Here is a 14,384-nt window from a genome sequence, read left to right on the forward strand (position 1 = left end):
TCTTGGTTCAAGAGCGGTGTACTGCTGCGGTCCCCAAGAATTTGGGACAGGACGTGCGAGCGACTAGATGTGGCCCTTTGTTGTGGCGAAATTAGAGCTTGCCCACAACCTCGGCCTCTGCCTGCACCACCATCACGTCCACTTCCTTGTTCGTTGCCAACGCCCTTGCGCATTTTGCAATGCTGTGCTGACGTGTATTCACTAGACTTGTGCGTTATATCCAAGTTTGTGCAAAACGCACACAAGTGCACCTGTACGCTGCCACCGACAGGCACACACGTGCGGTTTTTAAATGCAAGCACGGACGCACTAAGAACCTAACAGGTTTTTAGGAGCGACAATTACTGAGAAGTCTGACACTATCAGACACTGCTGACTGACGTGTATTATTCACTAGACTTGTGCGTTATATAATAGTTTGTGCAAAACGTGCACCTGTACGCTGCCACCGACAGGCACACACGTGCGGTTTTTAAATGCAAGCACGGACGCACTAAGAACCTAACAGGTTTTTAGGAGTGACAATTACTGAGAAGTCTGACACTATCAGACACTGCTGACTGACGTGTATTATTCACTAGACTTGTGAGTTATATAATAGTTTGTGCAAAACGTGCACCTGTACGCTGCCACCGACAGGCACACACGTGCGGTTTTTAAATGCAAGCACGGACGCACTAAGAACCTAACAGGTTTTTAGGAGCGACAATTACTGAGAAGTCTGACACTATCAGACACTGCTGACTGACGTGTATTATTCACTAGACTTGTGCGTTATATAATAGTTTGTGCAAAACGTGCACCTGTACGCTGCCACCGACAGGCACACACGTGCGGTTTTTAAATGCAAGCACGGACGCACTAAGAACCTAACAGGTTTTTAGGAGTGACAATTACTGAGAAGTCTGACACTATCAGACACTGCTGACTGACGTGTATTATTCACTAGACTTGTGAGTTATATAATAGTTTGTGCAAAACGTGCACCTGTACGCTGCCACCAACAGGCACACACGTGCGTTTTTTAAATGCAAGCACGGGCGCACTAAGAACCTAACAGGTTTTTAGGAGCGACAATTACTGAGAAGTCTGACACTATCAGACACTGCTGACTGACGTGTATTATTCACTAGACTTGTGCGTTATATAATAGTTTGTGCAAAACGTGCACCTGTACGCTGCCACCGACAGGCACACACGTGCGGTTTTTAAATGCAAGCACGGACGCACTAAGAACCTAACAGGCTTTTAGGAGCGACAATTACTGAGAAGTCTGACACTATCAGACACTGCTGACTGACGTGTATTATTCACTAGACTTGTGAGTTATATAATAGTTTGTGCAAAACGTGCACCTGTACGCTGCCACCGACAGGCACACACGTGCGGTTTTTAAATGCAAGCACGGACGACACTATCAGGACTGTTTTAGACACCAGCCCCAGATATGATGAAGGCTGGTATACGGTCACCACTAGGAATGGCTATATACCCTGCCTGCCTGCCTGCCTGTATACTGCTACAATAGTCCTGACAAGGACTCTTCTGGTCACTAGCCTGTATTCCGACCTGGCTATACCCTGCCTGTATACAGCAACAATAGTCCTGAGAAGGACTCTGCTACTGTACTCCTACCTGGCTATACCCTGCCTGCCTGTATACAACTATAATAGTCCTGAGAAGGACTTCTGGTCACACTGTTTGCAGCCCTGCTACGGAAATAACTATAAAGGGCCGCAAACCTTTCCCTGAAGCAGCAACACTCTCCCTGCACTGACTGTCTGGATGGCTGTGTGCAGAGCACAGCGCGCCCGCCGGTATAAAGGCTCGGTCACGCTGTGCAGGCCGGCCAATCACTGCAACTCCACAACTAACAGGGCTGTGGCATTGCAGTGGTCTGTCAGCCAATCCCTGCATGAGGGCTGGCTCTCAAAAGAGCGCCAACATGCAGGGATGAAGACCACGAGTACAGCACGAGTATCGCGAGATTACTCGGTCCCCGCCGAGTAGCCCGAGTACAGTGATACTCGTGCGAGTACCGAGTAGTAACAAGCATACTCACTCATCACTACTTACTACTAAAGATTACTGAACCCGTGAAAGTTCGGTTTGGCGGGTTCAGCCAGACTTTAGATAAACTTTAGTTTGTGATCCAGACTTGACCTGAACCCCAATGGAAGTCACTAATTGGGCAGTTTGGGTCTCCGCCCACATGCAGCAAGCCATAACAAGATCATTTCCGGAACCGGGTGGGCAGAGTTTCTCCATTTTTTTTCTTTGGTGCACACTACATCCAATCATGATATCATGATTTTGTTCCCCCCAGTGCAAGCCGTTAAAACACTGCAAACTGCTCACACTGGTCTGAGCACCAATCGTACCTGAGCACAGTGATGCTCGCTCGAGTGGTTTGCATACATAAAGCACCTGAACACCACCCGAACTCTGTTGGTTTGCATAGTTTATGTATGGTATGAATACTGAACACCAAACCTCGGGTTTGCTGATCTCTACTTACTACGACTAATTTGAAGTAATTTTTCACCATAGAAGTTCCGTTCTCAATGACTTGTATGGGGTTCGGCATATAGGGTCAAGTTCGGGTCAACTTTAGTTCCCGAACCAAACTTTTTTTCCAAGTCCGTCCAAACCCGGCGAACTTGAATATCCATCTGTCCACTCATCTCTATTTATGACTTACTACAAAATGTGAGGAATCTGTTCCATAGATGACGAAGGCACAATGTCTCTGATCTTACATGTCTATTGGGACTACAAAAATTTCACACCATTAATCTAAGCTATTTAACGATTCATTCTCTAAGGGCTATTTCACACATCTGGCATTTCGCCGGATTGCCGGATCCGGCACATTCCAGTACAGTGCAATACAGTAAAATGGCATTGCGGAAAGCTCCGGTCACATGCTGTCATGTGACCGGAGCTTGCCGCGATGCCATTGTACAGTATTACACTGTACTGGGGTGTGCCGGATCTGGCAATCCGGTGAAGTGCTGGATATGTGAAACGAGCCTAAGCTCAGTTTGTTTATTTAAGTGTCCATTTATTATACCTTTTTATGTACATATTTGTATTTCGTCAGATACTTTGTAATATCATGCATGACAAAGAGACTTATGAAGTCTCAAAAGCTTGACTTCTAACATCATTTATTTTATTTTTGTTAGTCATTAAAAGGTAACATAACTAGAGATGAGCAAATCTGAACAGTAAAGTTCGGTGTTCATACTAAATACAAACTTAACAGCAAAAATCAATCAGTGTTCGAGTTCGGATTTTGGGTACTTTAATAAAACACCAATCTGCTCTGGTACACTTGGTGCTCGTCCCAGTGTTTGAATAGTGTACACTAGTGGTAAAATCAGTGTTATGAATGTAGTGTGTACATAAAAAATGAAGTAACCCCGCCTTTTCTTCTGCTCTGTTTATGGCTGGCTGTATGTGGACGGAGAACTGAACTGCCCAATGAGTGAGTTCCAATGAGGTTCAGGTAAAGTCCACAAAATGAACTGTATCTAAAGTCTGGCTGAACCCATCAACAGGTCTGCTCATCTCTAATCATAACTAGTGATGAGCGATCCCGAATGGTAAAGTTCGGCATTCATACCATACACCTAGTGTCTGTCTCAAACTCATGCATGGACTTTTCAGGGAAGTCTGTGTTCAAACGCCAAAGAGATTTTTTTTTTGGGAGGGCAGGAGAATTAGTGAAATAGTAGAAAACAGTGCTCAAACGAATAGGAACAGTAAAGAACAAGCTAATCACATTTGTTGGGTACTGACTACAACTCTCACCAGAGCGGTGGCTCAATGTGGCACTCAGCAAGACACCACTGTTCTTATGTGAGTTTCAGTAAGTATCCCGCAAATGTGAATAGCATGTTCTTTATGCTACCCATTCATTTGAGCACTGTTTCCTACCATTTCAGTAATTTCCCTGCCCTCCACAGCCCTTAATTTAAATGAAAAAATGATGTGGGGTCCCCCTATTTTGATAACCAGCACAGGTAAAGCAAATGTGGCACCCCTGAGGCTTCAGTCGCTACTGCACCTCAGCCAGAGGTGTGGTATTCCATCCTGGGTAAGGAGGAGGTCAATATCGGTTCATGCAAAAGCACAGCACACTCACTCAGCAACACATCACCAAATGTCGTAAGGGCGTGATTATACCCAAACAAGACCGGGGGGTGGAGTCTCCTGAGCGGGAACAAAGGTGTCATGTGGAGAGAGTAGAGAGTTGGAGAGGACGAGTAGAGGAGAAAAAACCCGTGGTCTGTAGCTGGTACCACTCGGCCCGGGCATAGATAGAAGGGTCCCAGAGTCCTTGGGAATTCCTACACTACCCCGTGGCCTCATTCCATAGATAATCAACGTGCAGAGGGACACGGTTGCAACTCGGTGACTGGTCCCCAGACTAGATGAGATTAAACCCATGGACTCCCTAGTGAAACCAGTGGCTGAGGTGTCTTTAAGCACCAAAGCTACCACCGCACACGAATTCACTGGAAAGTGACCCAAAACGGACCAAAGGAATAGAGCTTCACGCCACCCACAGTGTTCACGGGCACTAGAACAGTGTTCAGTGAGCAAGGGGGCAAGGCAGGAGGGGGAAGCCAGAGGAGAAGTTGGCCAGGGAAAGAGTACGTAAAGAAAGGTGCACCGGACTCGACTGCACCCCTGAGTCGTTCCATTATTCCCCTGCACCCGCCATAATAGACTACTAGTACCACTACCATTCACACTGGGGCCTAGCTCTACCTGTGGAGAGCTATACCATCCCAGCTGCGTTACCATCTGCCCCAGAGGTCCCTATCTCGCAGCGGCAGGACCAAACTTGCCGCATACCACAGGTGGCATCACAAATAACTCCCATCATCCCCTTTCTTTTTATTTAACGTCACCGCCAGGGTCACGGAACCGAGCCTAGCCACCGCGGCGTTCCAGCAGAACCAAAACCACGGCCCGGTAACGAGTCTCCTACGGCCCCGGTGAGCGCATCACAAACAGGTAAAGCAAACAGCTGTGGGTTAATATCATGCTGGGAAGGGGCCAATATCCTTGGCCCTTCCCACCCTGATCATACTATTCACCAGCTGTCTGCTTTTGCTTTGTTGTTTATCAAAACTAGAGGGAAGCCCACGTCTTAAATAAATAATTGACAAAAACAATGTGGGGCTTCCCTTAGTTTTTATAACCAGTCAAGGTAAAGCAGACAGCAGGTGACTAGTATTATCAGCGTGTGAAGGGCCAAGATTATTTATTCCCTTACAACCTAAATATAATAGCTAGCCCCAAAAGTGGTGCATTACATTAGATGTGCCAATTCTGGCACTTTGCTCGACTCTTCCCAAATGCTATGGTGCAATGACAATTGGAGGAATACTTTTTGGGTTGATGTTAGTTGTAAATTGACAGCTGTTATCAAACCCAGAGGTTAGTAATAGATATGCGTCTATTAGACACTGCCATTATTAACCCTGTAAGTGTAAAGCTAAAAAAACAGACACAGGAAAAAATGTTTTATTTTAAAAAAACACTCCAGGACTCCTTCATGTACCAATTTATAAAAAAAAACGAAAAAAAAACATGAAGATCAGAGGTAGTCCACGGAATCAAATATAGTCTACTATTGGGAAACTGAAACACATAAAAAGAGAGAGGTTAAGTTAATAAAAACAAGACACAGTCCCTCTTTCACCACTTTATTAACCCCCACAAAAAACCCGCAAGTCTGAAATAATCCAGATCAAATAGCGATCCCACTAAGTCCGGCGATTCTTTAGTGGATCCTATGGGGTCTGGTTCAAGTGAACGAAGCTCCATACGTCACTCGCGATCATTTCTAAGGAGCAATGACGTCAGTAACCTAACATATCACCACCTCTCGTAAAACATTTGTGGTTCTAGCAATGCCCCTCATGAGACTCAACGAGAGTAGTGCGGTCATGTAATGTTACTGAAATCATCACTGCTCTTGCTGGTGGTAGTGCTGCCTTCTGCTGAGAGCAATGATGACGTCAGGAAGCTTACATGACCTCACTGCTCTTGCATAGTATCATGGAGGGCAGCAATAGACTTGAATTTTTGCACTCACTGATGTCAGCAGCAGTGACAAAATCCAGGGCTGGAGCTGACCCGGAGTGACCTATGGAGCCTCATTCTCAGAAATAGACTCCATAGATTTTATTAGAGAATTCAGGGATGTTGTGGGATCACTACTCATAATGGATTCTGTCAGACCTTTGGGGGGGAGTGTTTTTTAAAATAAAATATTTTTTTCTCTGTCTGTCTTTTTTAACTCTGTACTTACCGGGTTAGTAATAGGGGTTTCTGATACGCACCTCTCTATTAGTAATATGATTCCCCAGGTCAATATGAGTTCTTAGATACCAATTATTTATAGTTTTATTTTTATTTAATTGATAAAAAAAAGTAGAAACTTTTTATTTACGTTTTTTTTATTGATTTTACTTAGGGGACTTTAAGCTGACACTGATAACAAAATATTTACATATTTTTCTGTCTGGACTGACCGTATATGTGTAGACATTCCTGTTATTATTGCTAACATAAAAAACAAATGTAAACATCTGTTCATGAGACAAGATTACCACCAGTCATTCGATTCAGTCTGTGTTGTGGGACTAAAGTTTTCTTATTAATTGTTTATTTGAGGTTTTTGGGTTTATTTGGACCCCAACTCACGGATTATATATGTTCATTATCTTATTATATAAACAACTTACTGGTGATCATTTTATCTGTAGCAGCAGGTGTACTATATGTGGAGGTGTGGAAATGCCAGTGTATTTTTTACTATATATTTGATATCCTCCTTTACATTGTAGGATGTGATAAACTCAATGTAGATTATGTCAGACAAATTTTAGTTACCATCTGCATAATAGAAAGCAAGAGCAAAATAATTAAACAGTTGCATAATTAATCTGGATTCTGATAAAAATGCTACTTCATCAAGAGATAGAACATTTATTGGCAGCCATAACACTTGCAGCATCTATTGTCAGATCAGCTCTGTCGACTTTTTGTCATATTCACTTCTCCGATAACACATCAATATTGCAAATCTGTAGTACTGGCAATGACAGTGTTGTATTCATGAGAAGCATGAGTCATCAAGCTGTCTGAAGTCTTGTCTTCTCTTTAAAGTTATTTCATTTCTTAACGGGAAATCTTTTTCATGTTTCTGCCAGATACAGTAAGTTAAAGTCTTTTAGCTTTTGACTTGCCATTAGGTCATCAATTGTGTCAATGATATCTAATACTATAAAATGGATGTTAAAAAAAAGCCATATTTTTTTGATAAGTTGCAACTCAAAGTGTCCAACATGACTAACACTCATGTGCAAAGAAGCTTGTCCAGTGCACAATATTACGATAGAAGATCCATTTTAATTTGCTGCTTCTCCTTCAGCCAAGACTTTTACTGGCATGCTGATAAATGAGTAGATCATGTGTTGATAGTAAATGAAGAGGGGTGAATAGGAAATTGTACGGTTCCATTAACCAATATTAAATAGGTTATTCTTCTTTGTGTTATTGCCAATGAAAAGTAACATTATTTTCCAAGTCTTTAGTCATTGGGGGAAGAGGGTGGGGGAAGACAGTTCATGTAGAAAAAGAGGACAGTAATAATGTCTTTTTTTAGTAATACAAATGTATTCAAATCTGGATAATTTCTGAAGTATACCTGAAACATAGAATGGATAGATAATGAATAGGGCCATTGTCATTCAATAAATAAATATATACATATTGCAAATGGAGAAAAAGACATGGATCGCACATCCCAAAAATACATTGATCTAAAAGCCGCTAGGCAAAAATTTAAATAGAACGTGAGGTTCTTAGTTACCCCCCATTTGGCACAGGTGTTTTTAATTAGCAGGAGACTGCAAGAGGGGTCAGCCTTTTTTGCTCCCAGTTCACTTATGGGAGCCAGTGGGAGGTGAGTGCGCAGCTTCTCTCACTGTGTGTTGGTGCTGTGCGGTGGCCGCTGTTGTGAAATGGGTGCTGTGAGGCACCGGGTCGCCTGCCCTGCTGGTGCTTTGTCGCTGCAGCAGTGATTGGTGCACAGTGCCGCACCACAAAGGCTTTAGATTAGGGACCCACTCTAGAGGTTCGCCGTGACGTGGCAGTGGGCTTAATACAGTCTGATCAGAATGGTAACTAAGAACCTCACGTTCTATTTAAATTTTTGCCTAGCGGCTTTTAGATCAATGTATTTTTGGGATGTGCGATCCATGTCTTTTTCTCCATTTGCAATAAAAATAAATATATACATTTTGCCTTAAAATGCCAAATATATGTCTCAATTCTATTTTACAATTATTTATTCATACTGTATACTTCATAAATATTCATAAATAGTTTCTATTTTGCTTTTTTATTTAATTTTATTTTCACAAAATTAAATTGTATATAAAATCTATAAACTGTACACATTATAATATATACAGTGACAAGCAAAAGGTTAACAATGTTTTGAATTTTTGACTTTCAGACTTAAGACTAGAAAAAAGAAGCGCTGATAGGGTATTACCAGATGACAGGAGTAATATATAAAATATATACACTCACCTAATGCGGATGTGAAAGTCACAACCACTGCCAAGCATAAGATAATGGCGTCTGGCGCAGGCCCACATGCATGAGCAGTCAAACAGGAGAAGAGAAGGGGTTAATACCGCGCATCAGCCAAATGAAGATGTAGAGTTGTTGATGAATTAATATCTTTTTTATATCATAGGTCTATGCGTTTCAAGGTTGCAACCTCTTCCTTAGGACCAGAACATCCCCGGAAGTAGCATTACAGCCAAATGGGACACTGTCAAGTACATCACACCTGCCTATTTTTCCTTTTTTTAATTTTATTTTCCTTTATCCGTGTTGTCCCATGAAAAGATATAATAAAATATTTCCAAAACGTGAGGTGTGTACTTAATTTTCTTATATACTATATATGTATATATACACTGACGAGCAACAGGGTAACAAGGTTTTAAACTTTTGCATTTCAGGCTCCATGTCTCACCATCGACTACAGCTTTGGTCGATGAAGCTTGGCTATATCATACAAAACTATTTAGCATATGATTAGTTATGCAGATTTTTGTTATGTCACTAAATTTGACAAGTTACAGCCTGTTCTCACATTCCCTAATAGCTCAGTGTGTTATTAGGTTGATTCCAAAGCAAAAGGTCACAGGTATGAATCGAAGAGCAGCCATAAAGAAGATTTCCCAAAAAAAGGCAAACAGCAGCAACCAGCATCATCCTCCATCATGTCAGTGCCTTGCCAACTGGAAGAATACAAAATAAAGTAATTCATCCATTCAAAAGCCAAGAAGTGAACATTGTTGTAAAATATCGAAGTCATCAAGTTGACTCATCACATGTCTATCATTTCTGGTATGACAAACACAGCAGTGGAGGTGCCTCCTATACTTTATCATAGTGAGATCATAGACGTCCATGCAAGTCTGAAATGGTGGCCCTAAAAAAGTTGAAGAAGCCTCAACTTCAATATCATCATAAGAAGTGTCAGCTCGAGTTTGCAAAATAGTACGAAAAGTGGACAGTAGAAGAATGGAAATGGGTGATTTTTTTAGAGATGTGGCAAAAGTCAATAGTCTAGTCTTTAATGGGTACAAATGGGTCTGAAAGAAACAAGTTCAAAACGTTCTATGGGTATAAAAAAAGATGCCATAGTCTTCAGCAGGACAATGACCAGAAGCAAATGTTGAGATTGGTAATGAAATGTTTCTAACAATGAAGTAGAGGTGCTGCATTGACCCCCACAGTCCTCAGTCTTGGAGTCTTGCATTTAAAAACATTTCAAGCAGACAGCAGAACAGTGGCATCAATTGCCCTCACCCCAACAGCTCTATAGTGTCTTTGCACAGCAGTCAAGTATGGTCTATGCAACACACAGAATGTGGCCCGGAATTTCCATTATTAAAATGAAGAGGTGGATGAGTGACATTATTAAGCCTGTTGCTCCTACACCCCTGCAAGTATAGACAAGACACAATTTGGAGACCCATCTTGCAGTCTTGGCATTTAAAAGCATTTCAGGCAGACAGCAGTACAGTGGCATAATTGTCCTCATCCCAATAGCCCCATAGTGTCTTTGCACAGCAGTAAGGTATGGTTCATGCAACACACAGGATGTGGTCTGGCATTTCCTTTTTTAAAATCAAGAGGTGGATGAGTGACAAACTATGAATCATGACACAGTGCACCAGGGCTCGTTGCTGCTACCAAAGTCGCTACAGCAGTTAAAAATGCAGCAGTGAAAAATGGAATTCTCCCATGTTAGCATATTGCATATCAACCTGTTAACTGGTAGGCTGAAAGACCTTTGTTGCAATTCAAGTCGATTAGCCGTGGGTGTGAATGGCAGAAGTCAGCACACAGCGACCATGCCTTCTGCAGCAGCACATCCAGGCCAGAATAGTGGCCTAGAAATAACTGTACAACCAGGTTGAGGATCAGTCTCTGATCGAAACATGTCTGGTGTTTTTAACTGCTGTTAGGCACGTGAGGACTACAAAGTTTTGTATCGCTTTTAAAGAAAAAGTTATTAAAAAGTGTATTTTATCTTCATATCCTTCTTTGGAAGCGGGATTTTTTTTCCCTTTTTCTGCCTTCAATACGCTTAAACAGCAGCGTGATCACGTGCTTCCTGGATGTCGGAGATAAAGACAGCTATACTTTGGGGTGAGCTGGACCACCATATTTTTCCTTTATGGAAGACAAGAGACTTGATCACCACCAATAGAACTCCTGTACATCACAAGGCCATAGAAGAACTGCTTTGCTATTGCCAGACAGAGTCACGGTGATCAGGGTTGAGGCCCACATTGGAATAATCTCAAAGTAAGCAATAGGAAATGCCCTCGCTAATAAAAGGTTCAAAGAAGAACCAATGCAACCACTTACCAAAGTCAGTCTGTGCTCCTTAAGTGACCCTCAAGTGAAGAAGAAAGAAAAGATAGAAAGTCTTGGGAAAAAAATCGTCCTGACCCTCAAAAGAAGAAAAGGAAAATTGGATCCAGGATTGAGACGTACAGAAGAAGAAACTTCTCACAGAGAAAGTGTTTGGATATGAGTAGAGATGAGCGAACCAGCCGTGGTTCGGCTCGAGTTCGGTTTGTCGAACGGAGGTCTCGTTCGAGTTCAGTTCGGCGAACGTTCGAAGAACCGAACTCGAACCACATAGGAAACAATGGCAAGCAATCACAAACACATAAAAACACCTAGAAAACACCCTCAAAGATGTCCAAAAGGTGACAAACAACTCACAACACAACACAAACACATGGGAAAGTGACAAGGACATATACTCATGCGAAAACAAAAGAGCTGGACAAGGAAAAAGAAGAAGAGACACAGATATAGGCATGGCACGCCCTTCTAAAATCATGTAAAACACCACAAGGTGACTCCAAGCGGAGTTCTCCCTTTTTTCCATAAATTGGGCCACACACACACCCACCCCTTCAGTGGCAGCACTTGTGCCCCAGTTGTACACTTCACAGCTAGATTTGCATCAAGCACATTCAAAAATACGCCATCCTTTTTTGCGTCCTCAGGATTGCACCGAGGTAGGTAGCAAAGTCTTTCCTGATCCCAGCTCTGTTCATCTTGGACCATTTTTAAAAACAATGTAAGCAAGGATTACTCCAAGCGGAGTCTCCCTTTTTTCCAAAAATTGGGCCACACAGACACTCACTCCTTCAGTGGCAGCAATTGTGCCCCAGTTGTACACTTCACAGCTAGATTTGCATCAAGCACATTCAAAAATACGCCATACTTAACCGTCCCCAGGATGACACCGGGGTAGGTAGCAAAGTCTTTCCTGATCCCAGCTCTGTTCATCTTGGATCATTTTTAAAAACACAGCAAGCAAGGGTTACTCCAAGCGGAGTCTTCCTTTTTATCCAAAAATTGGGCCCCACACACACCCACCCATTCAGTGGCAGCACTTGTGCCCCAGTTGTACACTTCACAGCTAGATTTGCATCAAGCACATTCAAAAATACCAACAAAAAAGTGAGTGGGACTCAGCACCAATGTGGATGAATAAAAATCTTCATGCTTTATTAAGGTAAATTTAAAAAAATAGAAAAAGATCACAGATCATCCAAAACGGCCATGCGGCTTGCCTTGCGGCTTGACGCGTTTCGGACACAAAAAGGGATTTTAAAAACAGTCCTTAATCATAAGCCATGTAAGATAGAAGGCAAGGGATATATATAGCACATTGAGAAACAGTGAAACACAGAAGCAAGGTGGAAAACCGGAAGAGAGTTCACTCGAAAAATGCAAATTAGTAAAAGGGTTAGTATACCATTGAATTCTATTAACCCCATAAACGTATATGCATGCATTGGAGTATTCATTAGAAAAGAGAAAAAACAATTCATTAGATTATAAGAAGGCCACAAAAATAATGTGTATACATTCATGCATGTATATATGTGCATTATTCTATTTTTCTATATATTTTGTTGTTTTGTATATACCATTATATATATATATATTATATATTACAAATATATGTCTCCAGTTGTGCGCACACAACTATATGCAATTGATATATACAATAGTTTTTTCTACCATTTTGGTCACAGATCATACCTAACGTCTGCCAAAAGCTAGCACTTCTTTTATTACCAACTATATTTTTCACAAAAAGCAAACTATGGATATTTCATCATTTGACAATGAAGAGAGGCGGAGAAAACTTGAATCTATTTTTTCTGACAATACCGCAGACACACCTGATCTCCCCCTTAGTTCAGACAAAACTTATACCTTTTGGGACCTGGAAAGAGTGTTTACACAAAGACTCAGGACCTGGTGGGATTCTGCCACCCTCAAAAAATACATTGAAAAATCTATAATCCCACGTGGTTTAAGAATAAAGAAATTTCCTACTTTCATTTTCCATCAAGATTTTCAGTCAGAGTGGAACAACATTCTTACCACCTGTTCGCTTAACCTCATGAATCTCATCATTAAAGAGGAAGAAGAAACACAGATTAATGAAATCCAAGATTTCCTGAATAAAAATTATGATGCAGTGGACTATAAAAAACTCCATGAAAAATTCCTCACTAACATCCATAAAATTGAGGATAATCTTATTCAATACAAACAAAGAAAATATAAAAGGGATACTAATGATTATAGTACCAACCAAGTTTATTCTTGGAGCACATTAAGGAAATCTATTTTAAAATACCGCAAAGATTATAATCCCAGAGAAAAATCTGTAATATTTACTTCCACCGACCTGGATACCACAGGTGGCAGCGGTAGTTCATTGGATTCAGACAGAAGTTCTAACACTGCTGAGGGTGCAATTCCTAAGAAGTCAAAAAACGGAATGGCCACAGAGGAGGAAGGAAGCATCAGAGGTGCGGTAAAATTCACCCCTCGATGCACCAACAGAAACCGACATCAGAGGTATTAAATACATCTAATCATGCTGAGTTCTCTGTTATAAATTTATCTGCATGTTCTATTAGCTCCAGTCAATTACAAGTTCTCAAAAAGGGTTTGAATTTTGCACCCACATCCCGGGCTGATTTGTTTCAAACCATTAAGGACATTAATATATTTATCAGAAACCTTACGGTCAAAAAACATTTTTTTTTCATCTGAACAGAGCCGTGTAGATACCGCTTCCACCTCTAATGCCATCACTGAAACAACCTCTTTTCCATTATACATGAGTCTTAAGGAACATGTTTCCACAAAAATCTTGTCTGAAATGGACAATTCCAACAATCCTGAGCTTCACATTCCGCCTTTTAAAACTATCAATAAGGATTTCTATCCAGTGGCCTCACGTGTCCCCATCATGGACACATACCAGGATCTAATGGAAGCTGAAATCAAAAATATTCTCTCTTCCAGTCCTGCATTTTCCAATAACCTTACCACCCACGAATGTAAAGCTCTTAAAGATTTGAGCAAGAATCCCTACATCACTATAAGAGCGGCAGATAAGGGTGGCTCAGTGGTCATTCTCGACAGTTCCCTATATGAAAGAGAGATTATGAATATGTTGGAGGAATCCACCACTTATAAACGACTTACATCTGATCCCACAGAAGCTTTTTCTAAAAAATTGAATATCATTCTTGACCAAGGATTATCTTTAGGCATTTTTGACAAATCAATCTGTGACTATCTGACCAATGATGCTCCTGTGTGCCCAATCTTCCAAGGACTTCCCAAAACTCATAAGGGTCTCTTCCCACCACCATTACGACCTATTGTAGCCAGCACTAATTCTCTTACCAGTCGGACCTCAGACTGGTTGGATA

This window comes from Anomaloglossus baeobatrachus, chromosome 3 (assembly GCF_048569485.1).
Source record: "Anomaloglossus baeobatrachus isolate aAnoBae1 chromosome 3, aAnoBae1.hap1, whole genome shotgun sequence".
Classification (NCBI taxonomy): domain Eukaryota; kingdom Metazoa; phylum Chordata; class Amphibia; order Anura; family Aromobatidae; genus Anomaloglossus; species Anomaloglossus baeobatrachus.